This window comes from Callospermophilus lateralis, unplaced genomic scaffold (genome assembly GCF_048772815.1).
Source record: "Callospermophilus lateralis isolate mCalLat2 unplaced genomic scaffold, mCalLat2.hap1 Scaffold_250, whole genome shotgun sequence".
NCBI lineage: Eukaryota > Metazoa > Chordata > Mammalia > Rodentia > Sciuridae > Callospermophilus > Callospermophilus lateralis.
In genome coordinates this window covers 763,349-777,897 of record NW_027513332.1, presented here as the reverse complement: position 1 = coordinate 777,897, position 14,549 = coordinate 763,349, and the positions used below count along the sequence as shown (strand labels likewise).

Here is a 14,549-nt window from a genome sequence, read left to right as displayed (position 1 = left end):
TTATCCAAGAATAAAATTTAAGGTACTGTATCCTTGTTTAAGAAGCCTGAAATAATTTTTAGCTGAAGTAATAAATGTAATAAAGATTCACACTCTAATTGTCTTACATCTTCACTAATTAGGAACAAATATTTTGGGACAGATGGTCCATCTAAGAAGTACATATTGAGTAGCACCACCTAGAACATGTATTGAAATCCTGGAACCATGTACTTGGAAGAATACGCACACAGTGTAAAACATCATGCCCCAAACACCCCTGTTCTTGTAGAAAGCATGGGAAATGAAACCAGTGATCACAACAGCTATGATTGTTACTTTGACAAACATATACAGTGGGTTCTTCTTTTGAGAAGACCAAAGGGGTGCTTAAAAATTCTTAATGAATCAATAACCAAATACAAGAAGAGGTAATACTTAGAATTAACAAGTGTAAGCTAGTCACTGAAGGACCTGAGTTGGGGGAAAGAGAGTACAGAGGACAAATAAGTTTCAGTGTTGAGAAGAGAGGGACTCAGGAATAAAGGAGAAGCAGAAGTAGATAAGATAGGTGCAACAGGAGGAACCACCTAGAAAGCTGAGATGGTTAGTAGAATCTATCCTGAAAATGCCAGGGTTTAGTAATTCTCTAATAATTCGTCTGAAATTATTTTACTCTACTAATGGTTGCATCCCTAGTTTTAGGAAAAAAAACACAATAAACTACATACATATTTAGGCATCCATGCATACAATCAAGCCTAGATTCTTTCTCTTAAATGTAGTAACAGGACCCAGCATTACTTTTCCCATTGAAACAAGTCAAGACTTCTGTTTCAGCTCTAACATGGAAAGACATAGGAAGTCATTATTCATGTCCTTACAGCAAGAAAATTAATTTGACAGATTGTACAACGTCCCATTAAACCAGCAGACTTCTAGTATAGTAGCAGTGGATTATAGCTGACATAACAGCAAGAGGCAGATTTTATCTGAGGAAAAGTTCTTAAGGAAGTACAAGGAAACTAGAAGAGAACAATACAAGAACATAAGAGAATTTAGAATCCTTTGATGCTGATGGTTATAGCAAATGTTAAACAGAGCCCAAAGCCCAGCCAGATTAACATAAAAACTCACATTAAAACTCTCATTGTCTCAATTATTATCACCCTCATTACCTGGCACCCCATTTTCAATAAAAATAATTATGTGTCATACTCAAGAAATACAGTTTGAAGTAAAAATGGAAGACCATCAGAATAAGATGCTGACATGAATCAGAGGTAGGAATTATAAAACAGGGAATTTAAAACAACTGGGATGACTATTTTATGTGTTTAAAGGAAAAATATATTCTATGTAAGAACAAATGGACCATATAAACCACAAGACAATAACTCTAAGAAAGAATCAAAAGGAAATTCTAAAAATCACCCATGGTGTAAAAACCAAGACTTTCTTTTATGTGGTAATCAATGAACAGAAGGCATCCCAGGAAAGAATCAGTGAATTTAAGGATTACCCAACAGAAACTATGAAACTTAACTGCAAGAAGAATGATTGTGATGAGGACACCTCAGGACATGTCATCAAAGAAATTTGTGACCATTTCAAAAGAGTAATAACATTCATGCTATCAAAATACGTGAAGGAGGCAATTGAAGAACAGTGCAAAAGAAATAAATATCTGAAGTAACAAAAGCAGAGAACTTTCCAAATGGCTGACAAACACTAAATTACATCTCAGAGGAGCCAAGAAGGATAAACATACACATTAAGAGAAATCTGCCTGCAGGAAATTAATATTCAAATTATATAAAAAAAAACTATGAACAAAAATGGATAAGAAAGAACTATCATGAACATGCCCTTTTGAGAACTCTTGGTGGAAAGGCACCAATGGAGATTGCTTAGTTGATGGTGATGCCTTTTTCAAAGGGGATTCTATACAGCTCACAGAATTTATTGGATTCATGGCCTTGTGTTCAAACACCAGCTGCTCAGAGGTGGAGGATTGTGAGCGCGAGATGTTAGGCTTTAATTGAGCTGTTTTAACCACGACTTCATTTGGTTTAACTTGAAGAAGCTTCCTCACAGTAAAAAAGATGTTTAAACCTATATAATGTAAGTGGGAAGCTTGCTCGTGGCCAGTCTTCTCCCATCAGAAAGCAAGTCCTGCTTTCTCTATATTTGTGCCTGTCAATTTTCCAGTCCCCTGATCAGCACAGGTTGGGGAGAAACTGAGTACATGTTGCATGGGCTACAACAACAACCAGAGACAAGTTATCAAGCACAAAGGCACACCAAGTGACTTACCCAGCCACTCCCTACCTACCTAATTACCACCCAGTTAGTCCATTTAAATTATGAACTCATCAATGGATAATCCACTGATTGGGCTATGGCTCTCATAATATTATTATTTCACCTCTGAACACTCCAGCTTTAAACAGGAGCTTTTGGGGGACACCTGATATATAAACCAGAATAAGCACCAACTACATTTATGGAAAAAAAAAACCTCCTCCTAGGTATTTATTCACCTAATGTGAAAATTTGTCCACATGAAAAATTGCATAAGAACATTGGCAAAGCTTTCTTATTTTATAAACGTCACTAATTTGAACATTTATATTAGTATTATGAATATTATCAACATTCTTATTATTAATTTGTGATTGAGTATTCATAGTCTATTCATAATTTCCTCAAACTAGAAGGAATAAAACTGTTCTTCAATAGGTTTAAATGGTGGTGGTTATATGCAATGAATATAAGATAAAGAACTAATGTGAACAAGTTATAAAGTATTTAGTGACATATTATGTAAGCTAGAAAATTAAAAACTAAAATGAAGACAGTGAAAAAAATCAGTGATTTGAGGGTGGAGTGGTTGAGTAGGTGAGTATAAGGAAATTTTTAGAACTGTGTACCTATTTACATTATACTGTAATTGTGGACATAGTTTTGGACTTGACAAAACTAACTGATTTTCATTGATGATACAAAAGTGAACCTGAATGTATGCACATTTTTAATCAAGCTTATTTGACAGAAGAATCCCCTAATGAAATAAAATGTATGAGAATACTATCTAACTGCAATATAAATAGATGTAATAACCTCAGTGAAGGAAGTGAGTAGTAAATATGCTGTCTTAAATAATTTTGGACATGAGTAGAATCTGCAAGACTAAAAGTAGAAGTGGTGTGTAGAATCATCATATCATGCTATCTAAAGTTGTTTCACAAAGAGTTAACAATTTTGATACTTTCTTGCATGCATACTTAACTGGAACAGTTAAGAAAATGGATGGTGGATGTTAGCTTTCTCAGTTATTACAGATAACTAAAAGAAGAAAACTAGAATGATCCACATTGTAAATGCAACAGTTAGCAACATCTGAATGAAGTCATGCATAGCTTAACATAGATAACAATAATTACATAGAAATATTTGTAGGTATATGCATACATACTGATGAGTACATACAAATAAAATTCCTCACTTTTTCAGCTGAAAGGGCCTAGAATCAATCTTAACAAAATACCAATTAGCACAGTGAGTATCCACTTATTGGTTTCTAATAACACTCTTTAATACAGGAAACCAGGACTCCTTGGAGAAATGTCTGATTCTAAGGCTGGGCATAAAATATATAATATGGACTTGGAACATCTTATATTAAAAGAAAATAAGAAACTTTTTTTGTTGTTATTGTTGTTCTTTTTTAATTAACTTCTATACAAAAGAGATAGAGAAAACAATTGAAAGAGTTCCCAGTGGTCCAAGCTGAAACAATATGAGCAAAAAATACATAACATACTATTGGATAAGAAATATGAAATAAATGCCCATGAGAGCACACAATGTAAATGAATAAATAGGAAAACAGGCAAATCTCTAGCACAAAGAAATTACAAATATTTTATGCAGATACTCTGCCCTTGAGAGGTGGAACATAAAAATCCACTCCTTTATTATGGGATGCAAATGCAGGTTTCTTTAAAAACCACAATATGGAAAGAGGGAGAAAAAGTAACTTTACAAAAAAAAAATCTGAAAAAGCTTCCTCAGCCAGGCAATCAAGTTTAACATCCACAGTTATCACTCCTGTTGAAAGTATATAACCTTGATGTGATGTGATGAAAACTGCACTTTCCTGTGATCTACTCACAGACCCATAATATAAGTCTAATTGTGAAAAGAACATCAAATAAGTTCCTACAGATAGTCCACAAGGTAGCTGTGCAGGATGCTTCAAAACCATCAAGATCCTCAGAAAAATTCAGCTTCTGGCATTTTCTGAGAGTTTGAGAAGTAGAATTGACAATACATGGAAGTAGGGGTAATTAGCTCTCTCAGGACTAGAGAGGAAACCCCTGCATGAAGGGCCAGCTCCAGATATCCGGAGTTCTCCTCAAAAACTCATGTAAATATTTATCAGTTCACACAGGTGAAGAAATTTCTTGTAGCTAAGGAAAGTACCATTTGAAAAATAAAAAAGGTATTCTATCCAGATTTTCCCTATGGCCAAAAATAAGTCTTGTTCCCATCAGACTAAAAAAAACATAATTAATGGGACTTTAGGTAGAGTGCTCAGAAAGGACTAAACTCAGAAATCAGCTGTAATTCACTAAACTCTAAAGGCTATCTGATCCCACCTGGCAAATCACAAAAGCAAAATCAAATTCAGTCAAAGTAACATACCATATTCAAAAACAAAAGATAAAGAATATTGATAGAAATAACAATCTGATATCCATTAACAATATTTACATTTCCCCATGTCATTAAATAGTCACAGGCATCCAAAATAAACAAACAAACAAATAAATAAATAAAAAGAAAACAAAACAAAACAAAATCAGAAACAGGAAAAAACAACAAAAACAATTCACCAACAAGACCTAACTCAAAATGGACAGATGTTAGAATTAGAGGATAGGAAATTAAACATTAAATTGAAATTGGGATATTAAATTTGAATTATTATAAATTAAACTGCAATAATCATATTCCATAGAGGAAGTCAGAACAATGATTGAATTTGTTAAAGAGTGACATGAGAGATATAAAAACGAAAAAAACATTGAACTTATAGAAAATAAAATTAAATTGCTGGATGAAAAACACTAAATGGAATTAATGGCAATTTAGACATGGTAGGAAAAAATATTAATGAATTTCAAGAGAGAAAAATGTATAAATTAAAAAACATGGGGCTGGGGATGTGGCTCAAGTGGTAACATGCTTGCCTGTAATGCACGTGCGCTGGGTTCGATCCTCAGCACCACATAAAAATAAAATAAAAATTTTGTGTCCACCAAAAACTAAAAAATAAATATTAAAAATAGTCTCTCTCTCTCTCTCTCTCTCTCTCTCTCTCTCTCTCTCTCTCTCTCCCTCTAAAAACAAAACAAAACAAAACAAAAAACTGCCTACATTGGCTTTCAAGATTACTATGTGGTAGATTTGCTGCATTCTAGGACTGACTAATGCTCACTCAAAATTTAATTTGGGTTCTTTATATATGCTAGAGATTAGCGCTCTGTCTGATGTTTGTGTGGTAAAAACTTGCTCTCAAGATGTGGGCATTCTATTCACCTCACTGATTGTTTCTTTTGCTGAGAAAAAAACTTTTTTAGTTTGAATCCATCCATTTATTTGATTCTTGATTTCACTTCTTGCACTATCGGAGTCTTATTAAGAAAGTTGGGAGCCTAATCCAACATGATGGAGATTTGGGCCTACTTTTTCTTCCATTAGGCGCAAGGTCTCTGGTTTAATTCCTAGGTCCTTGATCCACTTTGAGTTATATTTTGTGCATGGTGAGAGATAGGGGTTTAATTTCATTTTGTTGCATATGGATTTCCAGTTTTCCCAGCACCATTTGTTGAAGAGGCTGTTTTTTTTTCTCCAATGTATATTTTTGGCACTTTTGTCTAAAATAAGATAACTGTATTTATGTGGGTTTGTCTCTGTGTCCTCTATTGTGTACCATTGATCTACAAATCTATTTTGGTGCTAATACCATGCTATTTTTGTTACTATTGTTCTGTAGTATAGTTTAAGGTCTGGTATAGTGATGCCACCTGCTTCACTCTTCTTGCTTAGTATTGCTTTAGCTATTCTGATTCTCTTATTTTTCCAGATGAATTTCATGACTTCCTTTTCTATTGCTATGAGGAATATCATTGGAATTGCATTAAATCTATATAGAGCTTTTGGTAGCATGGTTATTTTGACAATATTAATTCTGCCTAATTGAAAGTTAGATATTTCCGTCTTCTAAGGACTTCTTTGATTTCTTTATTTAGCATTCTATAGTTTTCATTGTAGAGGTCTTTCACCACTTTCATTAAGGTGACTCCCAAGTATTTTATTTTATTTTGAGGCTATTGTAAATGGGGTAGTTTTCTTCCTTTCCCATTTAAAGTATTTGTCACTAATGTACAGAAATGCCTTTGATTTGTGGGTGTTGATTTTATATCCTGCTAATTTGCTGAATTTTTACCACATCTACATTATATAGAGCATTAATTTCTAAGATATATAAAGAACTAAAAAATTTTAACACCAAAAAAACAAACAAACTTACAAACAAAAAAATGACCCCATCAATAAATTGGCCAAGGACCTGAACAGACAATTCTCAGTTGAGGACATACAATCAATCAACAAATATATGAAAAAATGTTCAACATCTCTAACAATTAGAGAAATGCAAATCAAAACTACTCTTAAGATTTCATCTCACTCCAGTCAGAAAGACAGCTATCAAGAATGCAAACAACAATAAGTGTTGGAGAGGATATGGGGGAAAAGGCACACTCATACATTGCTGGTGAGACTACAAATTGGTGCAGACAATATGGAAAGCAGTATGGAGATTCCTTGGAATGCTGGGAATGGAACCACCATTTGACCCAGTTATCCCACTCCTTGGTCTATACCCAAAGGACTTAAAAACAGCATACTACAGGGACACAACAATATCAATGTTTATAGCAGCACAATTCACAATAGCTAAATTGTGGAACCAACCCAGATGCCCTTCAGTAGATGAATGGATAGGGAAACTTTGGTACATACACACAATGGAACATTAGTCTGAGTTAAAAGAGAATATTTAAAATTGTGGCATGCCGCAGTCTCTGGCTGGGCACAAATCACGAGTCTCCACACAGCTTGTAGATTCAAACAGCAATTCTTTATTCCCGAACTCACACCGGCCGTCTACAAACACGTTCTGGGGGAATCCACGTTCTCTGCCCAAATCCACTCCACATGGGCTTCTGTCTCCCAAAATATACTGTCTGACCCTAAGAACTCAAGAGGAACTCAGCAGCAGGATACGCCCTATTCTAAAGGGGGAACACCCTAATCTCCTATTATGCTAAACCGCCCTATTCTAAAGGGGGAACACCCTAAACACGGATCCTGCCCTGGTCCTTGAGCAAGGTCACCTTTCAGAAGTCCTTCCGCATGGGAGTAAGCTGGCAAGGAGATTGTCATACCTACTTGGCTGATGGCTCCCAGCAGTGGCATTTGTAGGTAAATGGATGGAATTGGAGAAAATAATGCTAACTGAAGTTAGCCAATCCCCAAACACAAATGCCAAATGTTTTCTCTGATATAAGGATGCAGATTCATAATGGGGTTGGGGGAACAAGGAAGGATTAGATGAACTCTAGAAAGAGCAAAGGGAAATGAGGGAGAGGGACAGGGCATTGGGATTGGAAAGTCTATGGAATGAGATGGACAACATTACCCTAATGTATGTATTGAGACACGAATGGTGTGACTCTACTTTGTGTACAACCAGAGACATGAAAAATTGTGCTCTGTATGTATAATATGAATTGTAATGCATTCTGCTCTCATATATAACAAATTAGAATAAAAAATAATAAAAAAATTAATTTGGTAATCACACCAAGATTGGATCCATCCCTCACCAGTGATTTTATATTGTAACTGTTTTTGAGGTATAATTCTATTTACATTTGATCAAGTGTGACATATCCATGCATACTTCTGAGAACATCACTGCCACAATCAAAAAAAGAACTCTTCCTGCCACACCCATCCAACTTCATGTTTTCTATAATTTTATATAACAGGAATTATAAATATCTCCTCCTTTTATGTATCTTCTTTTGCTCAAATAAAGATATTATGAAAAAAAATCCCTTTTAAGGCTCTATTTTGAACTGGTACCTGTGAGTGTAGTGGTGAAAGTGATCTAAGGCACAAAATGTGGAAATGATAGTTTTTCATCATTTATTTTATCACAATATTCCTTTTTCTATATGTAGTTTTTTTATTTTCTAGGATATATTACATGTAATTTTTTTGTATTGTTTACATAGATATCTAGAACCTTCTGAATAATATTCCATTTATATTGCAGCTTCCTTTAAATATATTCTAGCTCTTTCCAAAATATGGCTCCTTTGACAACTGAATAAGGTAGATTGATTAAAGTGATTAACATTCAAATAATCAAGATAGTTAAAAAGAAAGTTAATAGTTTCATAAAAAGCCCAGTCATATAGTCCTATCCTTGAAAATCATTAGCTAATGTTCTGTTGATCAAATAATAAGTATACAAGTGGATTAAAGAAGCATAAATACAAACTCATCTAAATATAATTTAGTTTAGATAAAATTAACATATATGTTTTAATGTTGAAATTTAATGATGTAAGTGTTTTAGGGGGAAAAGTAGGAGTTTGTAGGAGTTTGTGTAAATATAATAAATTAATTATAAGTTCCTAAGGAAAAAATCATTGCATTTATTCCCTACTCTAAGTGTTAGAAATATGTTATTATAATGAATATATGATGCGATAGTAAATATCTTGAAAATTCACAATGACCCATTGTTATGGTTTGGATGAGAGGTGTCCCCCAATTTTCACATGTAAGACAATGCAAGAAGCTTAAGGATAAAAATGATTAGGCTGTAAGAGTCTTAACCCAATTAGTGATTTAATCACCTTATAGGGATTAACTGACTGATAACTGAAGTGCTAGGGTGTGGCTGGAGGAGGTGGAAATTAGAGCATGTCTTTGGTCTATATATTTTTATCTGGAGAGTGGGATTACTCTCTCTGCTTCTTGATCACTGTAATGTGAACTGCTTTCCTCTGCCACCCTCTCCCACCATGAAGTTCAGTCTTACCTGGAACCCTGAGAAATGGAGCTGTCCTGTGGATTAAGACCTCTGAAACTGAGAGCCCTCAAATAAACTTTTCCTCTTTACAGTTGTTCTGGTCAGATCCTTTAGTCACAGCAGTGAAAAAACAAACAAAAAAAACCCAACTGATTAAAAGAACCCATTTCCGAATATCAATACCTAACTGAAAAAAGGTTGAATATCAGTGGTTTTTACTAATCTAGAAAAACTGAGTATTTCAAACCATAATTTAAAATATCTTCTGATTACTTCTTTAGCTTTATATTATGGGAGATAAGTACCTAAATAAATTTTGTAAAAGTTTTTATATGAAACCGTTAAAGAAAATTCTGACAAGTGAGGAAACTAACACACACACACACACACACACACACACACACACACACATTCATGTACATTGTGTTCCTTATTGCACCTGTGTTGCAAAACAGTTCCTGATATAAACAATTAAAAAGAAGAAAGCTTCATTATTTTGATTCATAGTTCTAGATCATGGTCTTTTGGCCCATTGCTGTTGAACCATAGGAGAGACCCAGCATCATAGTGTGGGCACATGGCACAAAGAGCTCACCTCTCTGAAGGCTAGTAGACAAACAACAGAGAGGAATGTGAGAACTATGACAGACCTATGCCCCACAATCCCCTTTGAGGGCTCATCCCCAGTGACCAAACCCAGCCCACTGGGTTCCATCTCCTTTTTATTTTATTTTTTTTCCTTTCCCGGTGGGGATCAAAACCAGGGCCTCATGTCTGTGCAGCAAGTACTCTTGCACTGAGTCACATCCCATATGTCCCTGCTTTTAAAGGTTTTACCACCTCTCTATAGTGTCAAGCTGGAGACCAAATTTTGATGCGTGGGTCCTCAGGGGAACATTCCAGATCTAAACTAAAGCATGTAAAAAAAAATCAAAATTAAATTGCTTGAAAAATTATTTTATATACTTCTTTTAATTTCATCTTAGATGAGATGTCAAGAGCAATTTTATGTAAAGTAGTAATAAAACCTTCAGTGCTAGTGAATAATTAATCAGTAGTATGATTTTAAAAGAAATTTTAGTATATAATTAAGTACATAGTAATATTTGACCTCTGCTTAACTTAACTTCCTTCTTAATCACCATACGTTTAATCACCATAAGTTTAAATCTTTAAAATATTGTTATTCATCACCATCAGGCATGAAGATCCTTGGGATTATTTTTCTTAGAAAATGATCTCTGTTGTTTGAACATTAACTCTCCTTTTCTCCCACTCATCTTGTCAATTAGCATCTTGCTTTTAAAAGCTTTCTGGTTTCATACTCTGATCCAGTAGGTTAGAAATTAGCTAAAAATTCAAGCACATTAAGCACAGAAAATACTAGTCTCTATAATGTTCTATTAAGGGTACATATCAGATCTGGAAGTTTTTGGGAAATCTGCATAAGTGATTCCTAAAAGAAACAAAGTGAGGACTGGAACTAATTTTACATTTTCTAACATTGATTTTTTAAAGAAAAATCAAATAGGCTATCAAAAACTATTTCAAAACTATATATTAGTTGAATAAATATTTTAAAAATAGTGTGTTCAAGTAATCTACATGAATAATAATTTTATGATGTGGTGTGGTTGGGGAATGCAGAAACCAAGCCCCAATTTCCTCCTACAAACTGCAGAGAGCAGAATGGAAACAGATTTGGATTGTTGCAATGTATGTACACTACTTGAAACTGTTCTTTGTGAAGCCTACCTCAGAGCCCAGAGGGCAAGACTAAAGGAAGTCATGGAAACCAGCTGGGCCCAGCTCATGAAGAATGTAGAAGTTCAAAATCCCACATAAATCTGGGGCAAGATATTGCTGATTGAGGAATACAACAGAGTAATAAAGGTGTTGATAAGAATAAGGGGTGAGATTCGAGGAAATGAAGACATTTAAAAGCAGGCATATATACAAATGAACTAGATAAAAAGATACACATATACACATGGACGATACATAAACAGAAAAAGCCTGAAAAGATCTTAAGTTACAACATTGGAATGATTAGGAATTTTACCTGTAAATCCTACAAAATTTAAAGAAGAATAACATCAATCTGCCAAAAATTTCTTCCAAAAAATTGAGTTGGGAGAAATTTCTTAACTCATATTAAAGTTAGAAAAAGAACTGTAAAGAGAAAAGAAAATATACCAATATGCCTCATTAACATTGATGGGAAAATCATCCAGAAAATATTAACAAACTGAATTCAGCAGCATCATAAGAGGATATTCATGATCAAGTGAGATTTGTTTCTGGAATGAAAATATAGTTAAGCATACAATAAGCAATTGACATAATTTGCCATATTAATAGAATAAAAGAAAAACCTCATGATCACCAATCAATGCAGTAAAAGCATTTGAAAAACTTTAACAATGTTTTGTGATAAAAACACTGAAGAATTTAGGAACAGAAGAAAACTACCCCAACATAATAAAGAATACCATATTAAAGTCCAAGGGATAACATGATGTTCAATGGTGAAAGTTTAATTTCTTTGTTCAGCTTTTGTTTAGAAGATCTATCCAGTTGTGAAAGAGGAGTTAAAATCACCCAGAATTATTGTGTTGTGGTCAATTTGACTCTTGAACCTGAGAAGAGTTTGTTTGATGAACATAGATGTTCCATTGTTTGGGCATACATATTTATAATTGTTATCTTGCTGTTGTATGGTTCCCTTAAGCAATATGAAGTGATTTTCTTTATCCCTGTTGATTAACTTTAGTTTAAAATCTATTTAATATTAGGATGGAATCATCTGCTTGCTTCTGCAACACATGTGAGTGGTATGATTTTTCTAGTCTGTGGGTGTTTTTTGTATGAGATGAATCTCTTGAAGGCAGCAGATTGTTTGTTTTTGATCCAGTCTTCTACTCTGTGACTTTTTATTGATGAGTTTAGGTCATTAATATTCAGGTAATTATTGAGACATGATTTGCATTCCCAGCCATTTTTTGTTTTTGTTATTTAACTTAACTTGGTTTCTCCTTTGATAAGTTTTTTCTTTAGTGTAATACATCCCTCTGCTGATTTTCATTGTTTTTCATTTCTTCTTCATGGAATATTTTGCTGAGGATGCTCTGTTGTGTGGGCTTTCTTGTTGTAAGTTCTTTTAACTTTTGTTTATCATGGAAGGTTTTTATTTCATAGTCAAATCTAAAGCTTTATTTAAGATTCTTGGTTGGCATCCATTTTCTTTGAAAACTTGGTATATGTTGGTCTAGGGTCTCCCGACTTTCGGGATCTGGGTTGAAAAATCTGCACAGAATCTAATTGGTTTTCCCCATATGTAATCTGATTCCTTTCTCTCATAGCTTTTAAATTCTCTCCTTATATTGTATCTAGGAATTTTCATTCCTTGACTTGGTGTGGACCTCTTGTGATTTTGTACATTTGGTGTCCTGTAAGCCTCTTGTATTTGGTTTTCCAATTCATTCTTCATGGTTGGGAAATTTTCAAATATTATTTCATTGAATAATTGTTCATTTCTTTGGTTTGGAACTCTATGCCTTCCTCTACCTAATAACTCTTAGATTTGGTATTTTTATGCTATCTCATATTCTTGAATGTTCTGCTCATGGTTCCTTACCATCTTCACTGTGTGGTCTACATTCTTTTCAAGATAATATATTTTTTCTTCATTGTCTGAGTTCCTGTTTTCCAAGTGATCTAATCTATTGATGATACTTTCAATTGAACTTTTCATTTGATTTATTGATTCTTTCATTTCATAGATTTCTGTTTGGTTTATTTTTTTTAGGACCTCTATCTTCCTATTGAAGCAATCTTTTGCTTCCTGTATTTGCTTATGTAGCTCTTTATTAAAATGATATTTTGCTGCCTGTATTTGCTGTCTTATTTCATTCTTTAATTCACAGAACATTTTAATTTTGTATATCTCGAACGCTTTCTCTGTCATTTCTTTTGCTGTTATGGCCATCAATTTTAATAATGTAATATCTTGATGATTCATGTTGATCCTGTGTCTTCCATTCTAACACTGCAGATCAGAGGCATTACCATTTTACCCTATAGGCTTATAGGGTCCCTGCTGGGTTCCAATACCTCTCCTGGCTATCCAGTGTTCCAAACTGGTAGTCATCCCAACCAAATATGGTGATAGAGGTGACCCAAGAAGGAGGGCTGCTTTCAGCCATGGGGTATTGGGTAAGATGGGGGAGCCATGTGATGGGGTTGTGCAATGTGTTCCACAGATGAGCTCTGTGTTGTGCAGCGTTGTGGCTGTTGGTTGTCTTTAGTTCCTGTGTGATGTCTCCAGGTGCATGCAGGCTACCACACCGGTGGCTAACGTGGCAGTAGCTGCTGAGTCCCAAGATTGACGCGACTGGGGTAGTCCTATATTGGTCCACACGGGAGGGAGTGGCGGCTGGAGTTCCTGAGCGTGGGTAGCTGCTGAGTGTCCTGCATGGCAGTGGCATCTGGGAATTCTGTGTTGATACAATGCTGTGGTCCCACTAAGGCACCCTTGAGATTTGCATGGGTGAGTAGTCAGGAGCTGGGAGTCCTGTTCAATGCTGAGGCTGGGGCCCTGCGTGGCACAGCGGCCATGATTCCTGCACAGGAGCACCTGTGGAGGGGTCCTTTATTACTCTGAAAGAAGCAGTATTCGTACTATTTGACACCCGGATCATGGAGTGACACAGGACACTGCCTCCCTCTGGCCCACCATTTTGGATCCTCCTAGAAAATTATTTTGATTCTATATCCTCATCCACCAAAAATTTACAGAAGCCTAAACTAACTATTACATTATTTTTCAAGTCTGTAATCTATGAGCTGGGAAATGAGGATGAACTAGACCTTGTGGAAGAAGCAGAAAATTTACTTTTCATATTCTATCATTTTCATGGTAAGATTTTCAACAATTATTTGTTAAATATAATGCCTGTTTAGAGTGACTTAAATGATGCTATTTATGCTATACAATTATTTATTTTTCTAATGTACTTTGTAGATTCTCAACTCACTCTGCCTCCTTTTCTCCCACTCCCCATCCTTCTCCTTTCCTACCTCTTTCCTTTCTTCTTCTTCTCTCTCTATCTCATGATCATGTTTACTAATGCACAGTAGAAAAACTTAGAGTGCTGACCTATTATCCAAAGTCAGTCCACCATTATGGTAATAAATCTTACATAAGTGAAATAGGAATGTGAATAGAAGAACAGTTGTTACATCTCGTAACAATAACCTCCCACTAAAGAGGAGACATGCATTTGATCTTAAATAAAATTGGATGATAATAAAGCTTGATTTGCTACTTTACCCAGTTAAATCTTTTGGTTTTGTGTGGGAATATGTCAGAATTTCCTCTACACAATCT

The 14,549-nt window shown here is 34.7% G+C and overlaps 1 pseudogene; it reads left to right on the top strand.

Annotated features, from left to right (window-relative positions):
* The first annotated feature begins 207 nt into the window (after nucleotides 1-207).
* LOC143389261 (splicing regulator RBM11-like) overlaps nucleotides 208-14,549 on the top strand; it is an 84,105-nt pseudogene continuing 69,763 nt past the window's right edge.